General features: G+C 37.3%; 3 pseudogenes; all 3 read right to left on the reverse strand.

Moving 5' to 3' along the window:
* Positions 1–11766: 11766 nt before the first annotated feature.
* LOC149191918 (protein RTF1 homolog pseudogene) lies at positions 11767–13772 on the reverse strand (annotated as a pseudogene).
* A 3384-nt stretch (positions 13773–17156) lies between these two features.
* Positions 17157–17663, reverse strand: LOC149191919 (protein RTF1 homolog pseudogene; annotated as a pseudogene).
* A 504-nt stretch (positions 17664–18167) lies between these two features.
* Positions 18168–19357, reverse strand: LOC149191920 (protein RTF1 homolog pseudogene; annotated as a pseudogene).
* Between the last annotated feature and the right edge of the window lie 3499 nt (positions 19358–22856).

Raw genomic sequence — 22856 nt, forward strand, 5'->3', positions numbered from 1 at the left:
ACATACAATGATTTCTTAAGCCTGCAGACAAATTTCTTGTTTCGATCTTGAACAAACCCTTCCAGTTGTTCCATGTAAATTTCCTCATCTAAATCTCCATGTAAAAATGCAATTTTAGCATCTAGTTGTTGTAATTCTAAATCAAGCAAAGCAACTAACGCTAATACAATTTGAATTGAAACAATTTTTACAATTGGTGAAAATATCTCATGAAAATCAATGTCTGCTTTCTGAGAAAAACCTTTTGCGACCAGCCTTGCTTTGTACCTGTCCTTAGAACCATCAACACCCCTTTTCAATTTGTACACCCATTTACATCCCACAGTTTTTCTGTCTTTAGGAAGTTCTACCAGATCCCATGTGTCATTCTTGTGTAATGCCATCATCTCGTCCTTCATAGCTTCTTTCCACTTTTCACTTTTAGAACCTTCTGCAGCTTCCTGATAGCACAAAGGTTCATCATCATTATCGGTTATAGCAATTGTAGTAACATAATCATCATACCTTCTAGGAGGACGTTTAATTCTCGTGGACCTCCTTAAAGATGTTTCTGGTACTTCCACAATTGGCTGATTATTGTCTGTAGGAACTTCTTCATGATCAACATCTGAATCATGTTCATGATCTACATCTGAAACTTGTTCATGACCTGCATCTGAAATTTGTTCATGACTTACATCTGAACCATGTTCATCTTGATCATCATCAATATTTGGGCTGGTATCAAACTGAATGTGTTGAAGTTTAGATACATTATCCTGTTTCACTTTATCATCTACATCTGAATTTCAAGTGAGGATTCATTAAATTTAACATCTCTGTTAATGATGATCTTGTGAGTAGTAGGATCCCACAATCTATATCCCTTAGTCCCATCACCATATCCAACAAAGATATATCGTTTTGATTTAGGATCTAATTTAGAACGCTGATGTTTTGGAACTAGAGCATATGCATCACACCCAAAAACTTTCAGTTTAGAATAATCACAAGGATGACCTTTCCATACCTCTTGAGGAATTTTGCATCCTATTGCAGTTGATGGTGATCGATTTACCAGATAGCAAGCTGTAGCAACCACTTTTGTCCACAATTCCTTCTGTAAATTGGCGTTACTCAGCATACTTCTCGCTCTTTCTAAAAGAGTCATGTTCATGCGTTCAACAACTCCATTTTGCTGGGGAGTATATACAATGGTTTTATGTCTTTCGATCCCTGCTTCCTTGCAATAATTATCAAATTCCTTTGAAGTAAACTCACCACCATTGTCAGTTCTTAAACATTTAATAGTTCTTCCAGTGATGTTTTCAACTAATGCTCTAAACTGTTTGAAAACTATAAACACATCAGACTTCTTCTTTAACATGTAGACCCACACTTTCCTAGAGAAATCATCAATAAAAGATACAAAATATGACGAACCTTCATATGAGGTTGTAGGAGACGGACCCCAAACATCAGAATGGATATAATCAAGGATTCTCTTACTAGTATGTTTTCTAGTTTGAAACTTTTGCTTGCTTTGTTTCCCAAACAGACAATGTTTGCAGAAATCTAACTTAACAGACTTTAGACTAGGAAGTAACTTACGATCAGATAAAATCTTTAAACCTCTTTCGCTCATATGGCCCAACCTTTGATGCTATAAACGAATAGAATTACTGTCGTTTTCAAACACTATCGAAACATAATTTGACTCTGTTCTTCCTTCTAACTGAAAAAGATTTCCAACCTTCTTTGCTTTCATTACTAGTAAAATGCCTTTATAAATTTTCATTACTCCACCTTGAATAAAGGTTTTATATCCATTTGTGTCCAATACTCCTAATGAAATGAGGTTTTTCCTTAGTTCAGGTACATGGCTTACATCAGTTAAAATTTTATTTGTCCCATCAAACATTTTAAGCTGAACAGTTCCAATTCCCACAATGTTACATGTGACATCATTTCCCATGTAAACTAATCCATCATTGATTGGTTTATAAGTTTTAAACCATTCCCGATGAATACACGTGATTTGATGCACCAGAATCTAACAACCAATGTTGATCATGACTAGACAAATCAACTGATAACACTCACTCATACCTGTCTTGGATGTCAAACCTGTATTTGTTGTGTTTGCTTCTTGCTTCGCTGGTGAAGAGTCTTCTTTGGATGCTTGCTGTCTCTTCCAACAGTCCTTCTTCAAATGTCCCGATTTGCCACAAAACCAGCACTTTACCTTACTCTTCTTCCCTTTGGATTTTGAACGCAAGTCGTTGTGCTTACTGGAGCGTCTTTCTCTAGAACAACCTCTAGCCATCATTGCTTCTGATGTAGAGGTTTCAGAATTTGACCTCTTCCTTGTCTCTTCGGACAACAAAGCTCCAACAGCATTATCAAATTCAAGGGTTTCTGATATACTTAGACTTATAGAAGTAACAAAATGATTCCATGACTTGGGCAACGAGCACAATAAAGTTATAGCTTTATCTTATGATTCAAATTTTACTTCTATACTTTCTAATTGCACCATGAGAGTATTAAAGACATTCAAATGATCAGTAATAGCTATACCTTCCTTCATGTGCAGACTGTACAATTATCGCTTCAGAAGAATCCTATTGGTCAAGGATTTTGTCAGGTACAGCTTCTCAAGCTTTGTCCACAAACCAACAGTAGTTTTCTCTGACACGATGTTAAACAAAACATTATCCGCCGAACACAGTCGAATACCACTCAGAGCTCTTCCATCCAATTCATTCCATTCATCATCTGTCATGGGGTAAGGCTGTTTGGATCTTCCCAACAGCGCCTTCGCCACGCTTTGTTGCACAAGCAGATCATGCATCTTCACTTTCTAGATTTCGAAGTTATTTTTGCCATTAAACTTCTCGATCTCAAAACGAGCACTTTGAGTTTTTGCCATGTTGTATCAAACAAACAATCTCCAATTCCAAATTACAAAATGCCTCTGTCATACTATGTAATCACAATTTGAAAAATAAAAAAATAAAAAAATTGCAGCTTTACCAGAGGGAAAAACTGTCGGGCGCTCCTTGACAGTGAAAAACCCTCGCCTAAAACACAATCCATTGCCTGGCACTCCTTTAACAGCAGATAATCCGCGCCAGAAGAAAATCCGTTTAAGTGACGAAAAATTGGCGCTCTTAATCCCGTCGATTCCGCGCCAATCGGGATATTAGAGCTCTAGCGCGAGTATTAGACTTGGATCGGCGCCAATTGGCGCTTCTGTTCCAAAATAAAACGCGCCAACCCATTCACTGTCTGGAATTGGCGCGACTGCCTTTGCCGAAACCGCGCCAATCGCCAAAACTCCACCTTCAGCAGCGCTGTCACACGCACCAGCTCCACACCCAGAGACTTGTAGGTTATGGGCCCTCCACGCTCCGCTGCGCCGCTTTGATACCACTTGTTAGACTTAACAATGCGGAGCGGAAATTAAATTAAACAAAACATACACAGCACATTAAAAAACACAAAAATATAACACACAGATTTAACGTGGTTCACCCAACCAATCTGGGTTACGTCCACCAGAATAGAGGCATCGGCAATCTTATTATTCAAAGGAGATTACAACAAATCTAATTCTTCACACATACTCTCGGCTCTCCCTATTTTCTCTACTTTCTCTACACACACTCTTACAATCCTCTACGGGATTACATTTCTATATAGCTGGAGTATAAAACTGAATCATGAATTCCCTCACAACAAATATAGGATGCATTAACTCCTCCTCAAAAAATATTGGAGCTAATATAACAACTAATCCTATTGTTGTCACATACATGAAATTTTTCCCAAATTTAATACAACAGAAAATCTCAACAAGTTCCAAGACACAAAATCACATGACTTTCAACCTTCGAGCCTTGCCTTCTTCTTATTCTTCGACATACACGGAGAATCACCACACATATTGCTTCCCTGATTTTTTCCCTTATTCTTCGACATACACTGAGAATCACCACACATATATTTTTTCCCTGATTTTTTCCCTGCATGTGGAATAATCCCACTGAGAATCACCACACATATATTTTTTCCCTGATTTTTTCCCTGCATGTGGAATAATCCCACGAGCCCAAAATGAAAAGATTTGCTTTTCACCACGTGCACACGGACCTCGTCACTTCGACACGCAACATTTGGGGAGGATGAAAAGTGGCGTCCTTTATAAACAAATGATTCTCCACTTATCCAATGCATGTGGGACTATTCTCTCCATATAGGCGACTGCACACATAAATTCATGCTCCATTTTTATATAGTCGGTGAATGGTGAATTAAATGAGTATTGTATACAGTTAAAATCTATCTATTTATTTAAAAAAAAAATGTGTTAGCACTTTATGGCTGGTCTACAAGGAAAATTTGCAAAATTTGTGAACGCACATCTCTTTTCCTTCATATAAATCACAAGAGAACAATTTTAAAAAAATGTAAAAACATCATGCACATACATAAATTCACTTTTAACATAGTCTTTCCAGGTTCTAGTGACAAGTTTTCGCAATGTATCATTGATTACATGAGGTAAAATTACGATGGAAAAATATCTTCCTGGGAAGTTTTGAGATGAAAAATGGTAAAACATGTATCAATTATCGCAAACGATATGGTTTCTCAATAATTATCATACTTGGTTTTATTGCATTACGACTTTGTTGAATATGAATCCTTTTACCACTGTTTCATCTTTTTCATATTATCGTTTGTCATGAAACCAAGATTCTTGCATGTATTGTGGCAGGAAGATGTTGTTCCATGTTCTCTTTGAATTGGAAAACTTTTAACCACTCAAACTCAGTTGCCCATTCAACTCACGGGTCTTCACACAAATCTAAATTCTTTCTTGCACAACTTGGTTTCAACAGGAGCAATTTGATTGAACAAACATAGAAAACAATGTTACATCTCACACCATGTCGATATAGAATAGTTGGAATATGCCAATTTCGGTTTGATGACGCATTGTCATCATTAAAATTTAATTTATTTGTTATTATGGAATCTGGCAGAGAACACTTTATTCTTAAGAACCCTGTAGTCTATTTAAGCTAATATCTTTCTCTGTAAAGGGTTTAGAAACTGTGTAAGGAATTACTGAGTAGCACTATCGTTCTTAGCTTTTCTTTTGTTATCGATTGATCCTATGTTCGAATTCAATGCTAATTTGAGTAAATTGTCAGCACTTTTGTCGGTATAATTATTCTTTTATTTTATACTAGCATTTGCACCTTATGTTGCAAAGGAAACGTCGTAAGGCATAGAGTGGGGAAGAATAGCGACATGTGAATGGGCATTGTTGAAAGCAAGGGTGGACGATAATGTGTATTCTGAAAATGGATATTTTGTTATGGTCAACCTAATGCATTCATTAATTAGATGACAACGAAAAAGTTTCGGGCCCAGGCTGAACCAACACAAATCTTTTCTACAAGACTGAAATTGCCTAAATGATTCCTCAATCAATGGAAATAACCGTTTCCCTCCTCTGATACCTAAAATACATTGTAGGAGACCGATTTTTCAAGTAACTTAATATAACGAGCGATTGCCCCAAAAAGTGCAAAGAGAGGCAGATTACAGACAAGTTTTTTCATGTATAAAGTGTTGAGAATGGAGGATCTCGGATTAGACTTTAGTTGGACTCCGTTGGTTTGGGAGATGTATCATGTGTTACCATTTGTGCATATTATGGGCATAAAGTTTGTTATGATGATAGATATTATTTTCAACCAGTTGTGGGTTGGCAACAACTTTTGTGAATGCCTTGGGTAAGATTCCATCTTCTGGATAATGGAAATTCCAGTGTCTATTTAGTCTATACTAGAGTACAATGATTGTTGGCAAAGCTAAAGAAACTGTCATCAATGTATAGAGCCAACGTAACTCGTAGTCATCAGTTTTTAACCATACAGGGCTATGATTATAGGTACTAGCCATTTGAGCGGTCAGCCCGTGTATTTGCTAAATAGGGATCATGTTATCCTCATGGAGTTATTGGTTGTGCTTAGAAAATATAGAGTAGGATTGAGCATCAACGATCTGGCTGGATGGAATTTTTGATAAGTGCTCGCCAATTTATCTATTGTGTAATCATCCAAAACATAGAGGCTAACCCAAGTGGATGCTTCAGTGGCAATTGTGTGGCCCTTGCATTATCTAGGTCCTATAGAAGCAAACAACAAAAATAGCATCAAGTACAATCTATGTTGCACGGGTTCCCGCACCCGGGGGTGGGGTTCTCGAACCCGACCCGGGTTCCCGCACCCAAGTACCGGATTCGGGTACGGGTTCTTCCCAGAAGAACCCAGAAGAACCGGGTTCTTCAAAAAAAAAATTGGATTCTTTTCCTTTAATGGGTTCTTGGATTCTTGGGTTCTTCGAGTTGGGTTCTTTGGGTTCTTTTAAAGGCTTGCCGGAATGAATGTCACAATTTCTTGCTGTTTCGGACTGTCTGCAACATGAGCCACAACTGTCAGTCCACTTTTATACACTCAATTTGCCTCCTACAGCTGCGGCATAGTCCCTCCTCCTTGTTGTTGTCAAACGTTGAGCTGTAGGGCTTGATTCATGCCACTGTTTACACAAAACAGCTCACTGTTCACTAAGGAACAGACCTTGGCCTCCCTATGCAGACTCTTGTACCCAACCGAAGCCCTAAACATAGATGATAATGCCACAAACTTACCTTTACTCAGCCCAGACTTGTTAAATTTTTAATTTTTTATACTATATACTATAATATGAGAAGTATATGTTTTAGTTCTTTTAACCTGAAATAGTTGCAATTAGATTAATAAAGCGCAGAAAATATTCATCATTTTTTGCATTAATGAATGACATTACATAAATGCATTCATACACTGAATATAGCTCTGTGCTATTCTTTACAATATAAACCGTTCAGTGAGAATGTATTTCAACTCAATCATCTACACAACATTCAAGCCAGTTCATTATCTACCCTCTAACAATGGTGTTGCTTGCCCTTGCAATGTAATTTCACCATGGATCAACAAAATCCAATTAAATGGTTCAGAATTTGTTCAGGAAAAAGTAAAACAATTCATAGTATATATATTTTAATTTTTGAAAAATTGAATCATTACATTAACATATAAATTATGTGGTTTTTTTAAGGCTTGTGGCTACATTAAAGTATAAATTATGGCTGCTGGCAGCAGATATTTCACTGTTGTCCCACCAAACACACAAGGAAGCCCAATAAAATAAAGTTTAAAATTTTGAGTCTTTGAGAACTCAGAATACTTTAGGATTTTTGAGCGTACTCCTGAGTTTGTAGGAAACTTGGCTAGTGTATCTCAGTCAGCTGTGTGTGACAAAATCTGTCCCATATCATGATTCATGTTAATATGTAAACAATGAACAGTTTTTTGGTGATAAATTTTGAAATTTCAATGTCAATGTTGAATGTTCAATGATGTGCATGTTTAAATGATTATCATTAAAGTTTTCTTGTTTAAAGTTGAAAAAATATACAAATTCAAATTTCATATATATTATTAATTATAAATTATAATTTATAAAATTTAATATTATTATATTACCCGACGAACCCACGCACCCTGTTTCCAAAAATGTCGTCCCCGTCCCCGTCCCCGTCCCCCTCCCTGAACCCACGTTTCCTGGCAACATAGAGTACAATTTATCTCTAAACTGAAAAAACATCAACAAACAGGGTAGTACAATCCATCTCTAAACCCAAAAAACATCAACAAACAGGGTCCAAATGACTGTTAGCATCAAAAAAAAAAATCATGTTACAACAAATACCTACATATAATCAAAATCATTGTCTATATTAGGATCTCCATCATCAATATCACCCTCTAAGCATTAAAATAAGATAGGAAAAAAAGTAGCATCTCAAGTCAAGATTTTGTTTCAATGATGGGTACATTTTTAGTAGGGTTCTGAGAAAAGAGTTCATCAACCAATGTCACTAACATTAAGGTACATAGAGAGCTTAGTGTTCTTGATTAATTACTAGTTCATACCCTCATACATAACAAAATCCAACGGAAATGTGGCAACCCCCACAATCTTGAAATCCTGAAAAAGGTTGTCAAGTCTACTAAATTTTGAGTGAGATCTAAAATTTTACTTTCTCCATATGAAATTCAATGAGGTCAGAACTACTCTCAAACATCCAAAGTCATTTCATGGTAATGTTATGAATTGCATAAGCAATACTAAAGCCACAAGCTTGAATATTAGGTTACCCCACTCAAAAATTTTTGTTTTTTTTCTAAAAACTAATTACGTTTGGAACATCTTTAATCAAGTTGTGCAGAATTGGCTAGTTTGGTACCTAACTAGCGAGTGCAATACCAAACTGGCCATTTCTGGTTCTAGACCTCGAACCAGACCCGTTTGGGTGTCAAAAAGATCAAACCGGCTGATTTCACCAGTTCCGGTCTGGTTCCAATAACACTGGTTCTATGTTATTCAAGATTTTTGAGCAATACCCTGTAGTTATCATGCATGCATATTTATGATAACTACTATACTTTTTCTTACCTTTGTCATTTCCCTGATTTAAAGGCTACTCTAAGTTACTAATAGAGACAGTTCTAAAAGATAAGGCTTCGAGAACCTTGCTTTAGTTGGTGGAGGCTTAGTACATTTTCTTCTGAAGCTTTGGCCTCAAACTCGAGAGCTACTTGTAAAGCATTCTCCAAAGCATTTATACTAAGCAGGTCCATTTTTCTTTGGATATTTTGGTTGAGAGTCCTCTGAGAAGTGACTCGAGGAACTTCCAAGTTCATCACCATGGCCTTGAAGCCATCAAAAATATTGTTTGATGCCTTTGACCAGGTACTTGCCTTACTTGAATCCATTGCTTCATGATTTCCTCTGCTTTCCACTTTAGGTATAACCTATCTTGCATTTCTTGCTTGAATCATATCAAAGTTTGTGTAGGAGGTGAATTGAGTTGACTAAGTCTCGTACAAGAGCCCACCGCCATGTTAAGGGTTGGTCGCTCCATACTGACTTCTTTTAGCATCGGCTTCTGTGCATCATTCAATTGTTATATTTGAAAGAAGGCTTCTCGTACAAGAGCCCACCACCATGTTAAGGGTTGGTCGCTCCATACGGGCTTCTATTAGCATCAACTTCTGTGCATCATCCAGTTGTTACATTTGAAAGAAGCCTTCTAGGCTTTGCAGTGAAGCATCCAGCACTTATATTTTAGGATTGAAAGCTTGATATATGGTTCATATAACAGTGATGTTATTGTCCCATAATACCGTAAGACTGAAAGATTCATATCTGGTTTGAATTTCGATGATAGTGCTGGCCTCACATTCTGCTGGACTCCACATTTTCTGAAAGGCCGGGAACATATTTTTCATTTTAGATGCAATTGTTGGTTGTAAAATATGCCGTATACATTATTTTTATTGGACTTCATGCCCGTAGAGATATTTACTCTTGGCTACTTCCCCAGCCATGATAGAGAAAAGGAGCCCAAACACTTGTGAGGCTTCTTCCTCTGCATAGGTGGTGTGTCAGAATGGGTGCTCTTTTTGGCAGACATTTGAGTAACGGTCTTCCGCCAATATAAGATTCCAGTATGCAAGTATAATTTCAACATAGAATTGCCTACATGAACTTAGACCTGAACATTGCCGGAGAATAGAGACTTCAAAGCTAGTTCTTCAAGCGCATGTAATATAGATTCATTTAGAAAAAGGATGTGTGAAGACAATTGTAATGTTGATGATAGACTTTGATCAACGTATTGAGGAACTAACATTGTGCCCGAGCCCTACTGGCTTGAGAGTTTTGACAGGGTTTGTGTCTGACTAATATAGTCAATGAAGGTGAGTATTGAATAGGTTCTGATTGGACCACAAAACCATGATGAGTCTCAATGATTCCTCAGCAAGGCATCAACCAAAACAATGCAGGAATTACACAAGCCTTTCGAGATGCTCTCTAAAGAAACATGAAACTTCTCATTGTGTTCAGCAACGTTTCTATTGAAGGTCAAGTTGGATCATGTAAAGCAAGGGAATTTTTGCATCTTCAACAACTTCACATTGTCAAAGAGAGCCATATTCTCTTGTCCAATGTAAGAAGAGAAAGAAAACTTACAATGCAATATATTCATAAAAACATACTAAGAAATGATAGTTATCAAGATAGAATCTGAATTCAGATGTGGATACCATACAATACAGAAAACAATTGGCCCACAAAACTATAGTTCAGAAAATTCAGGAGTATACATATCATTAAAGCAAAAACATGCACTTCTTCAAATTTATTGAAAAAAATAGGTATGTGGATAGTCCAGACATATTTTATCAAAAATTTTAATGATTGGATAACATAAACCCCTACAAAAATGCTCAAAGGTCCATTGAGCCTTCTGATGCAATCCCTTCAAGAAATGTATTTCCTTATCATACACTATAAACTGTACGAAACCCAACAAAAACTAGAGTAGCAGGTCTTCTCTAAAGAACATTAGATTTATTATTGAGATTATTACAAGTTTGATTTAAAAAAGTTGATAGCCATCACACTATTTTCTTGTGCTTGGTGGGCGTATGTATTTGTTTGCGTGTGTTGTGATTCTACTTTTGATAATGCAGGTCATGTAACCTGTTCTAGGTGTTCTGGAAGTAAGAAGGATATGCACAGACATTAGGTACACCCTTTCAAGTTGAAAAATAAAAATTAAATAATCACATAGCAAACAGAGAATATATGACTAAATACCTAGTGGAAGCTACTTATTTAGTAATGTGGCTCAGTTGGCATGCTTCATTTGAGTGTAACTTTGTTTATGAAGGTCTAAGTAGGCCTTTAAGGTGCAGGCAACAGTGTCCCAACTACAAATGCAGTCTCCTCGAGACTTCACACATGAACAGAGTAGACAAACCTCTCTAGGCATCAGCAGCAGCATAGTCTCTTGAAATCTCCCATGGCTAGCTCCTAAATGAGGGAGTAGTGACAGGCATTGGCGGGACAGGGAGAAGAAATGGGAAAATAACATATTCATTGGTGGCTTGAAAGTTAAAATGCATTTTCTTAATAATTCTTTAGGGTTTCTTGGGAAGATGATTTTTTTGGGTTAAACTTGGATTGGTTTGGTTGAATTTTGGACAAACAAAAGATTGACTATACGAATCCCAACTGAACCGAATTATTTGGTTGTACCAAAGTTCTTCCAGATTTTCGAATATTTTCCTCGCTTCAGCCAAACTTTTTTACCATGTAAAAGATAGTTGCTTGTTAGATAGAATTGCAATCAATCAAAAGCAAGAATAAACAACTAAGCACAAAAAAACAACCACAACTCTAAAAGAATTTAAGCAAACTGTAGTACAACAACAGAAATTAATAAAACGTAGCATTTATTACACGAATCTGAAAAACACTATATTTCAACAATAATTTAGAAAAAGGCATCACTCAACATCAATCTCAAACAACATAAAATGCCATGTTTCACCAACTGCATGATAACTTGCAGTGGAATAACGTTACTTAGAGGAAAGAATCCTTTTGGAACATTATATACCATTTTTTAGCAGAATGGTTGAGACAAAAAAACACCCTTGAACTTTAGATGTCAAGAAAATACAGCCTATATTTCTAACACATTGTTGATTTCATGCCTGCCAACAATCCATGATGTTGCTACTGTTCAAAGACAATCCTTGGTTGACTAGGTTATTGCAGTTGTCTTTTAAAGTGCCTATAATGGCACACTACATATAGAATTTGAAACAATTTACAAAAATGTTCACTTTAAGGCTTTTCTGCATATGTTTCTGGCAATCCCAAAAGGAAATTTCTGAATCTTTCATATAAAAATTAAATGGGGAAACCAACAAGCAGAGAAAATATCATTATTTATTTTCACAGCAGGCCTCTTCTACGCTTGTAATCATTCACAGTTAATGTCAAACTATGCCTCCTTCCATCATTGCTAGGAACTTTCACTCCACAAGTTGACTCAATCTTCCGCTTTCTAGCCATAAAATCTGAGGGACCCCTTGAGCACCCCCATACTTCTGCAGTCCAGCAAGTGAAATTGGAAGTTCAAAATCATGCAAATAATACACCTTTGCATCTTCTGATACAGGAGCATCAATTTCGACAAGCTTTCCATCATCCTCAGCAGTTTCTATTGCTTTGGCTTCCTCTACTTTGGTTGCATCTGCCTCTTTGTTTGCATCAGTGTTGTCTTCAGCAACCTTCGCCTTTGTATCATAATAATTTTGAGATTGAGTCCAACACCGAGTGAAAGGATCATACCCTGCTTCACCTGCTTTAAGATTAAGGTTTAGAGGCTTGATCTGAGAAGCGTTCTTGAAATTTTCAGCCTTTTTTTTCTTATTCATTTCTACTAGCATCAAGGCTTTTGCATCCTTGCTTTTGCTCTGAAGAGAAAGGACTTCTAGTTCCTTCAATCTCACTTTAATTCTCTCAACTTCTGAATAATCATGCATGCTCTCCGCCAGCTCCATCTCTCTTCTAACCCTGTCCTTTTCAGCAGCCACATTCGATGGCCTTTTGGAAGCCAACTTCTTTTCCTGCAACATTTTTTTTACAGTTTCTGCAGAATACACAAATTGATTTATCTTTTTTAGCGCATTTATTTTTTCTTCAACTTCTGCTCGACTAATCATCCGACCACCACTGCGTTCTACTTCCCGTTCCCAATCTGAAAACTCTCTCTCAAGTGGAGGTGAATCAGACACCCTGGCCATCTGCCATCTTGCTTCACTGCTCTCGCTACCCCAGAAACAATTCAAATACTTGTATGTGGTGCGGTTCTCAAACTTGTATTGTTTATCAGGGTTTGTCGCATCAACATTTTTTACCATGCAAAGACGGTAAGTACTCTGTCCTGACCTAGACATTCCTATCCCAATTCTTACAAAGTAGCCCACAATGATATTCTCAAAGAATGGTTCCATAAACCACTTGGAAAGTTTTGATCTCCTTATTGTTATGCTTATAATATCTTCAAAGCTAGGAGTGTCAGCAGAGCCAGGACCATCACCATCACTATCTGATTCTTCGCCACTGCTTCCACTTCCTTCTCCTTCACTAGAGGATGACAAACTAAGGCTCGCACTCACATGAGATTTTCTTCTACTAGGTGACGAATCCCGCCCCTTAGATGAACCAGTATTATCTCTCCGCTTACGCTGAATGTCAAAATCCTGTGCTTTCTGCCGCCTTGCTACCAATTCACTCAAAGCATTTTCTTTTACAGACCTTGTTGATTTCACAGAAGAGCGCATCCGTGAAGATGGAGGCCCTGTTTCTTTCCGTTGTTGATTTCTAATCTCATTTTGGTGAGCCATTTTACACATTAAATAATTATCCCTTGCTTCTGCTTGTTCTGCCAAAATCAACTCCCAGTCCAGTTCATACATTTTCCCAAGCTGCTCCCTATCTTCATCATCTTTGTATAAATCACTTCATATGGATAATTCGCTATCAGAATCATCACGGTGACCCCTGTCATCATCATCCTTGTCACCAGAATCAAATCTCTTTTTCAGGGGCATTCTTGACCCAGAAGCCTTCCTATTTGTTGTCCCAGCATCATCTGAATCATCGTCATCAATGTATTTCAAGTCACTGCCATCATCTGAATCAGAATCTTCCAGTCTCCCTTTCGTAGGATTTCGGTTTTGCTTTCCATCATTGGTAGATGTTCAACCAGCTGCTTCTAGCAGCAAATGCTCCAGTTCAGCCATAACTTTTTTTCCCCTCTAAACACCCACACCGATTGAATAGTCCTTCGTTCCCTGGCTAGAGCAGAGACTTCAAATACCACTCCTCAATAGATCTTCAAAACCTAAAACCTACTGTCCATCAAACAAATTAAACAAGCGGCACGAAAACACATAAAATCAGATATTAACACATACCTAGCCGACCTGAGACGAAACAAGGCATTCTCCAAAGCATTTATACTAAGCAGGTCCATTTTTCTTTGGATATTTTGGTTGAGAGTCCTCTGACAAGTGAGTCGAGGAACTTCCAAGTTCATCACCATGGACTTGAAGCCATCAAAAATATTGTTTGATGCCTTTGACCAGGTACTTGCCTTACGTGAATCCATTGCTTCATGATTTCCTCTGCTTTCCCATTCAGGTATAACCTATCTTGCATTTCTTGCTTGAAGCATATCAAAGTTTGTGTAGGAGGTGAATTTGAGTTGACTAAGTCTCGTACAAGAGCCCACCACCATGTTAAGGGTTGGTCGCTCCATACTGACTTCTTTTAGCATCAACTTTTGTGCATCATTCAGTTATTATATTTGAAAGAAGGCTTCTCGTACAAGAGCCCACCACCATGTTAAGGGTTGGTCGCTCCATACAGGCTTCTATTAGCATCAACTTCTGTGCATCATCCAATTGTTACATTTGAAAGAAGACTTCTAGGCTTTGCAATGAAGCATCCAACACTTATATTTTAGGATTGAAATCTTGATATATAGTTCATATGTCAGTGATGTTATTGTCCCATAATACTGTAAGACTGAAAGATTCATATCTGGTTTGAATTTCGTTGATAGTGCTGGCCTCACATTCTGCTGGACTCCACATTTTCTGAAACGTCGGGAACATATTTTTCATTTTAGATGCAATTGTTGGTTGTCAAATATGTCTTATACATTATTTCTATTGGACTTCATGCCTGTAGAGATATTTACTCTTGGCTACTTCCCCAGCCATGATAGAGAAAAGGAGCCCAAACACTTGTGAGGCTTCTTCCTCTGCATAGGTGGTGTGTCAAAATGGGTGCTCTTTTTGGCAGACATTTGAGTAACAGTCTTCCGCCAATATAAGATTCCGCTATGCAAGTATAATTTCAACATAGAAGTGCCTACATGAACTTAGACCTGAACATTGTCGGAGAATAGAGACTTCAAAGCTAGTTCTTCAAGCGCATGTAATATAGATTCATTTAGAAAAAGGATGTGTGAAGAAAATTGTAATGTTCATGACAGACTTTGATCACCGTATTGAAGAACTAACATTGTGCCCGAGCCCTACTGGCTTGAGAGTTTTGACAGGGTTTGTGTCTGACTAATATAGTCAATGAAGGTGAGTATTGAATAGGTTCTGATTGGACCACAAAACCATGATGAGTCTCAATGATTCCTCAGCAAGGCATCAACCAAAACAATGCAGGAATTACACAAGCCTTTCGAGATGCTCTCTAAAGAAACATGAAACTTCTCATTGTGTTCAGCAACGTTTCTATTGAAGGTCAAGTTGGCTCATGTAAAGCAAGGGAATTTTTGCATCTTCAACAACTTCACATTGTCAAAGAGAGCCGTATTCTCTTGTCCAATGTAAGAAGAGAAAGAACACTTACAATGCAATATATTCATAAAAACATACTAAGAAATGATAGTTATCAAGATAGAATCTGAATTCAAATGTGGATACCATACAATACAGAAAACAATTGGCCCACAAAACTATAGTTCAGAAAATTCAAGAGTATACATATTATTAAAGCAAAAACATGCACTTCTTCAAATTTATTGAAAAAAAATAGGTATGTGGATAGTCCAGACTAATTTTATCAAAAATTTTAATGATTGGATAACATAAACCCCTACAAAAATGCTCAAAGGTCCGTTGAGCCTTCTGATGCAATCCCTTCAAGAAATGTATTTCCTTTTCATACACTATAAATTGTATGAAACCCAGCAAAAACTAGAGTAGCAGGTCTTCTCTAAAGAACATTAGATTTATTATTGAGATTATTACAAGTTTGATTTAAAAAATTTGATAACCATCACACTATTTTCTTGTGCTTGGTGGGCGTATGTATTTGTTTGCGTGTGTTGTGATCCTACTTTTGATAATGCAGGTCATGTAACATATTCTAGGTGTTCTAGAAGTAAGAAGGTTATGCACAGACATTAGGTACACCCTTTCAAGTTGAAAAATAAAAATTAAATAAGCACATAGCAAACATAGAATATATGACTAAATACCTAGTGGAAGCTACTTATTTAGTATGTTGGCTCGGTTGGCATGCTTCATTTGAGTGTAACTTTGTTTATGAACGTCTAAGCAGGCCTTTAAGGTGCAGGCAACAGTGTCCCAACTACAAATGCAGTCTCCTCGAGACTTCACACATGAAAAGAATAGATAACCCTCTCTAGGCATCAGCATCAACATAGTCTCCTGAAATCTCCCATGGCTAGCTCCTAAACGAGGGAGTAGTGACAGGCATTGGCGAGACAGGGAGAAGAAATGGGCAAATAACATATTCATTGGTGGCTTGAAAGTTAAAATGCATTTTCTTAAGAATTCTTTAGGGTTTCTTGGGAAGATGGTTTTTTTGGGTTAAAATTGGATTGGTTTGGTTCAGTTTTGGACAAACAACAGATTGACTATACGAATCCCAACTGAACCAAATTATTTGGCTGTACCAAAGTTCTTCCAGATTTTTGAATGTTTTCCTCGATTCAGCCAAACTTTTTACCGTGTAAAATATAGTTGTTTATTAGATAGAGTTGCAATCAATCGAAAGTAAGAATAAACAACTAAGCACAAAAAAACAACCACAACTCTAAAAACATTTAAGCAAACTATAGTACAACAACATTATTAAAACATAGCATTTATTACATGAATATGAAAAACACTACATATTTCAACAATAATTTAGAAAAAGGCATCACTCAACATCAATCTCAAATAACATAAAATGCCATGTTTCACCAAATACATGATAATTTGCAGTGGAATAGCGTTACTTAGAGGAAAGGAATCCTTTTGGAACATTATATATCATTTTTTAGCAGAATTGTTGAGACAAAAAAACACCCTTGAACTTTAGATGTCAAGAAAATACAACCTATATTTCTAACACATTGTTGATTTCATGCCTGCCAACAATCCATGATGTTGCTACTATTAAAAGACAATCCTTGGTTGACTAGGTTATTGCAGTTGTGTTTTAAAGTGCCTATAATGGCACACTACATATAGAATTTGAAACAATTTACAAAAATGTTCACTTTAAGGCTTTTCTACATATGTTTCTGGCAATCCCAAAAGGAAATTTCCGAATATTTCATATAAAAATTAAATGGGGAAACCAATAAGGAGAGAAAATATCATTATTTATTTTCATAGCAGGCCTCTTCTACGCTTGTAATCATTCACAGTTAATGTCAGACTATGCCTCCTTCCATCATTGCTAGGAACTTTCACTCCACAAGTTGACTCAATCTTTTGCTTTCTAGCCATAAAAGCTGAAGGGGCCCCTTGAGCACCCCCATACTTCTGCAGTCCAGCAAGTGAAATTGGAAGTTCAAAATCATGCAAAGAATACACCTTTGCATCTTCTGATACAGGAGCATCAGTGTCGACAAGCTTTCCATCATCCTCAGCAATTTCTATTGCTATGGCTTCCTCTACTTTGGCTGCATATGCCTCTTTGTTCGCATCAGTGTTGTCTTTAGCAACCTTCGCCTTTGTATCATAATAATTTTGAGATTGAGTCCAACACTGAGTGAAAGGATCATACCCTGCTTCACCTGCTTTAAGATTAAGTTGTAGAGGCTTGATCTCAGAAGCGTTCTTGAAAATTTCAGCCTTGTTTTTCTTATTCATTTATGCTAGCATCAAGGCTTTTGCATCCTTGCTTTTGCTCTGAAGAGAAAGGACTTCTAGTTCCTTCAATCTCACTTTAATTCTCTCAACTTATAAATAATCATGCCTGCTCTCTTCCAGCTCCATCTCTCTTCTAACCCTGTCCTTTTCAACAGCCACATTCGATGGCCTTTTGGAAGCCAACTTCTTTTCCTGCAACATTTTTTTTACAGTTTCTGCAGAATACACAAATTGGGTTATCTTTTTTAGCGCATTTATTTTTTCCTCAACTTCTGCTCGACTAATCATCCGTCCACCACTGTGTTCTACTTCCCATTCCCAATCTAAAAACTCTTTCTCAAGTGGAGGTGAATTAGACACCCTGGCCATCTGCCATCTTGCTGCACTACTCTCACTACCCCAGAAACAATTCAAATACTTGTATGTGGTGCGGTTCTCAAACTTGTATTGTTTATCAGGGTCTGTCGCATCAACATTTTTTACCATGCAAAGACGGTAAGTACTCTATCCTGACCTGGACATTCCTATCCCAATTCTTACAAAGCAGCCCACAATGATATTCTCAAAGAATGGTTCCATAAACCACTTGGAAAGTTTTGATCTTCTTATTGTTATGCTTCTAATATCTTCAAAGCTGGGAGTGTCAGCAGAGCCGGGACCATCACTATCACTATCTGATTCTTTGCCATTGCTTCCACTTCCTTCTCCTTCACTAGAGGATGACAAACTAAGGCTTGGAATCGCATGAGATTTTCTTCTACTAGGTGACGAATCCCGCCCCTTAGATGAACCAGTATTATCTCTCCGCTTATGCTGAATGTCAAAATCCTGTGCTTTCTGCCACCTTTCTACCAATTCACTCAAAGCATTTTCTTTTACAGACCTTGTCGATTTCACAGAAGAGCGCATCCGTGAAGATGGAAGCCCTGTTTCTTTCCGTTGTTGATTTCTAATCTTGTTTTGGCGAGCCCTTTTATGCATTAAATAATTATCCCTTGCTTCTGCTCGTTCTGCCAAAATCAACTCCCGGTCTAGTTCAGACATTTTCCCAAGCTGCTCCCTATCTTCATCATCTTTGTATAAATCACTTCCTATGGATAATTCGCTATCGGAATCATCACGGTGACCCCTGTCATCATCATCCTTGTCACCAGAATCAAATCTCTTTTTGAGGGGCATTCTTGACCCAGAAGCCTTCTTATTTGTTGTCCTAGCATCATCTGAATCATTGTCATCAATGTATTTCGAGTCACTGCCATCATCTGAATCAGAATCTTCCAGTCTCCCTTTCGCAGGATTTCGGTTTTGCTTTCCATCATTGGAAGATGTTCGACCAGCTGCTTCTAGCAGCAAATTCTCCAGTTGAGCCATAATTTTTTTTCCCCTCTAAACACCCACACCGATTGAATAGTCCTTCATTCCCTAGCTAGATCAGAGACTACAAATACCACTCCTCAATAGATCTTCAAAACCTAAAACCTATTGTCCATCAAACATATTAAACAGATTAAAAAAGCAGCAGTAAAATACACATAAAATCAGATATTAACACATACCTAGCCGACCTGAGACGAAACAAGGCCGAAGACCGGACACCTGAACTTGTAAACAGACCGACTCTGTCTCATGAAGCCCTAGCTCGCATACCTCCAGAGGAAACATCCCCGAACAATAACTCTGAAGACAGAGAGGCCATTGGGTTGGGAGACAAAAGGATAGTGTGAGGATCAACGATCAAACTTCATTGAATCGTCTAACACCACAAATCCACGGTCAAAAATAGGACATGGCATCGGCTGGGGCAATTCATTTTAAAGGGAAACGCCTTACAGCATAAAAATCGATCTTCATTCCTTCGTGCTTTGCTACGTGTCTTATTTCCTAATTTTTATCAATTAGTTTAATCTGATTTGTATAATTGTATGCAGAATGATATTTTGTTAAATGTATATGACATGGTGAATGCCAATCAATGTTTATCAACTATTTGTAATCTTGATTTTTCATTCATTATGATGATGAATTAATAGATTTTTATTGGACCCTTTATTTCGACATTTGTTATTCATAGCATTGTTCATATTGATACTTGCGCTCTTTGCATTTGTCATATTAATTTTTGGGCTCAACGCATTTTACCTATGCAAAAGTGTGCAAGCTAATTGCAAGGTTTCCACAAAAATATATTATCTTTCTGCTTCATATACACATAGTAAAGTTAATGTGTGGTGTATGGATAATTGCAAGATTTGTGAATGTATTTCAAATACTTGAATGAATTTCATTAATTTGTATAAGTGTTTTCAGTGACGGTTGGTTAGATCTACATTTTTGAATTGTCGTTTTATTTGTTTCATTCATTCATATATTAGGTTATATCAGAGATCCTAAAACATGTTTTTGGATTTCTTTGAGTTTATAATTCTTTTTAATTAATTGAATATTTCATCTTTGCTTATAGTAAAATTTTAATTGGAATTTTTTTTATGACCTATGTTAGCAAAAGTTTTGTTTATCTTTTATTAATTAAGTACATGAAGAATAATTTCTAGGCTTATTATAGATAGTTAGAAGTAGATTTATTTGTATTTAAATTAGTTTTAAATTGAATCATCATTATTCATATCCTTAAATTTCTTAAATTTTCTTCCCTTAGATCAAGTCTCCATATGTTGGAGCACTACCTTGTGAAGAGTAAACTGGTCCCAATAATATTTTTGTGAAGGTAAATCCCCTCTGCGGATAGAGGCGATCCCTCTAGCCCAGTGAGTGGGTCTAGCAACAAACTAAACAAGTTAACTTACACTTTCCTAGTTTATGTTTAACAAATGCAGAGAGAGAGAGAGTGGCCTACCTCGCTCTGATGCTAATCGTGCAACCCTTTTGAAGATGACTTTGATAATTTCACTCCAGGCCTCGCTCCTTACTTGTTCTTCACATCCGAGTACCTGCAAGGAAGATCAAAGAGCTATGCAAGATACAAGAGCATATATGGCACACATCAAACATAAACTACTTAATAGATCAACAAGTATTAAGCTAAAAGCATAAGCATTTACACAATTATGGAAAGTGAACATCAGATGTATATATTAATAAGCTAAAAATGGAATCATACAACCTATGCCTTGATATTGGAGACCTCATTTTGGTGGATGTCCAAGTCCAAGCAAGGACCCTTCAAACAATCATTCTCCAAGTTAGAATGGGTATCATGTGAGCATAATCTCAGCATAGGGATGCAATAATCAATGACCAACCCTTTGGGGATGGAAGGGAATTGATTTATAGGATGGGAGAGGGCGTTAGGGATCCAAAAAAGAGGGAGGAAGGTCCTAATATCAAGGGGAAAGCCCATGATGATAAGATCAAGAGGTCCAAATGGGAGAGCTTGACCATATCAACAACAACCAATATCCAACTTGTTGTTCTTGAAGGTTCTAGTGCACGAAGCTTCTTCTTCAGTTTGGGAAAACTTGCCAGAAAAGGTTCAGCGTGGTTTTTCATATCAAAACCCGCACTAGCACCGCTAGGGCAGAACAATGCAACCTGCGATCAACGTGGGCAGGTAGTGTAGCAAAACGTGCTAGCCCTAAAGATTAGGTTTTTAGTTAACCTTCTTCAAAATTGACTCAGGGAAGTTTTCCTTTGATTCTCCAAAATTGTTTATCATGATGAATATGTTGCACAGTTGTCAATGTTTTGGCACTTCGGGATATGGAACAGGAAGTGAATAGGAGGTGTATTTTAATGATGCCCCATAAATCATGAAGGCAGAACAGGGAGTGATGGTTGAGATGCTTTGCAAGTCAGTGCAAGGGCTATAACAACATTGTTAGAAGACCTGCAAATCAAGCATATACATATACATATACATATCTAACATCTCTGATGATCATGCCTAATGATACATGAATAAGCATCTAATAATACATGAATCCATGGTATGGATGCAACCATCCGAATAGAAGGGATCATGTGTATGGATCCATGGTATGGTCACAACCATTCGAATAGAAAGGATCATGAATATGGACCCACGGTATGGTCGCAACCATCCGTCTAGAGGAAACATGTGTATAATCATGAATAACTCATAACTCCATGCAACCTAGATTTTATCAAACAGAATCCAGGGTCTTGCGCTCCATCTCGACCTGATCAATGTACGAATTCTAACATGTGAATAGATGTGTCGAAGTCGAACATGATAGAAAACCACCTGATTACTGGTCAATGATGTAAACCATTAACGAGAGAAACCATCAATAATGACAATGGTTCTCAAGGTACAATCAACACAATCCACGAATGTGAATAGTAAAACTGAAGTCAAACACCCATGGAATCATCTGATTGAAGGTCAATGATGTAAACTTATAGTCGAATGCGAAGAACTTGCCATTGAGGCATGCAAGCTCTAAGCTATTGGAAGGGAGTTTCTAGATCATCTTCCACAATAATGAGCTGAAGTCGATAAGAAGTGAGTCATTGAAGGAGGGCCATAATGATTCCTACATCATCGACATGAAACAAAAAGATGTACTAAAGTAGATAAATGATCCAAGACTGTGGAAGAAAGTCAAACAGTGTATAAGCAGTAAAGAATTGCATATAGGACTTCTCTTGAACATATCGGTGACACAACTCAGGAGTTTGGCAACATTTGACTCAACATAGGATTAAAGGTCATGAAGACGAAATAGTATAATCAAATGAAAAGCCAAATGGATTTCCCAAACCCAGGAAGGCAAGTGACTAAGTGAGGATGTCCCAAACTTGACACGAGCAACATATGAGTGTCATGTTCAAGAGCGACATGTTTCCGTTACAAAATACAAGAGATGATCACTTTCACCTTTTCCCCCACCATTTCTAGTGAGTACCTCATATATTTTTTATCGCAAGATTGAAGGGGATAGTATATGCTTGCCATATAAGCTCACCCTTCAGATGAATCCATCCTAGTAAGTTTTACGAGTCCTACGAAGGAGAAAATCGGTCTCGTAATGGTAACAAGTCCTGCATCATTTAAGTTTTACGAGTCCAATGAAGGGGAAACTCAGCACCTTTTTCATATTTAAAGAGTTTTAAAAAGAAGCAGAAAAGAAAAATCCAAAGGTCCCTTTTTGTAAATCATCTCTTGAACTTAAAAATGTAGAAAACAATATCCAAGAGAACCTCTTAGCCATG

The sequence above is a fragment of the Pinus tabuliformis genome, chromosome 2_2, assembly GCF_031772625.1.
Source record: "Pinus tabuliformis cultivar Carrire ecotype Pingquan chromosome 2_2, CPIR1, whole genome shotgun sequence".
In the NCBI taxonomy this organism is placed as follows: domain Eukaryota; kingdom Viridiplantae; phylum Streptophyta; class Pinopsida; order Pinales; family Pinaceae; genus Pinus; species Pinus tabuliformis.